Below are 492 nucleotides of genomic sequence, written 5' to 3' on the forward strand. Positions count from 1 at the left end.
TACATACAAACTGACACTGCAGTAAAAATTGCAGCCAGAGTTTGGAATTTCAGCCAAAAGCTGATCAAGCCTTCTTCATCGGTTCCCCAGGAAGTAGGTCGGGTTGGTTTTGAGAGGTCTAAACAGGTGCGAATCCTCCACCCACAGTCCAAACAAACTCTCTGGCAAGAGTGAGATGCCTACCTGTGATTTCTGGCTTTCATTCAGGCGTTCGCGATCTTCGAGCAGGCTCTCGAACAGTGCTTCTCGTGGTTTGTTTGAGTGGTTTGTGGAGGCCCTATTGGCAGCATGGAGGAATATGGAAGATGAGGGGTTGGAGGTGAGAAAATCTAGACCTGTGTCGAGTAGGAGCGGTGCAGAGCGGCAGAGCGTCCCCCGGAGTGGGCGGCGCAGTGGCGCGCGTGCTGGGATGGCTGGTCTACACTTCGCTGGAAATGGAGCGAGACAGTATGAGGACATCGGGGGGGACGGGGAACCGATGAGGCTGATGGT

General features: G+C 53.9%; 1 protein-coding gene across 1 annotated transcript in view; it reads right to left on the reverse strand.

The window, feature by feature from the left end:
- LOC107553681 (phospholipid phosphatase-related protein type 5-like) overlaps positions 1-492 on the reverse strand; it is a 28,124-nt gene that overhangs the window by 859 nt on the left and 26,773 nt on the right. The window lies entirely within an intron of this gene.

This window comes from Sinocyclocheilus grahami, unplaced genomic scaffold, assembly GCF_001515645.1.
Source record: "Sinocyclocheilus grahami isolate Dianchi unplaced genomic scaffold, SAMN03320097.WGS_v1.1 scaffold476.1, whole genome shotgun sequence".
Lineage (NCBI taxonomy): Eukaryota > Metazoa > Chordata > Actinopteri > Cypriniformes > Cyprinidae > Sinocyclocheilus > Sinocyclocheilus grahami.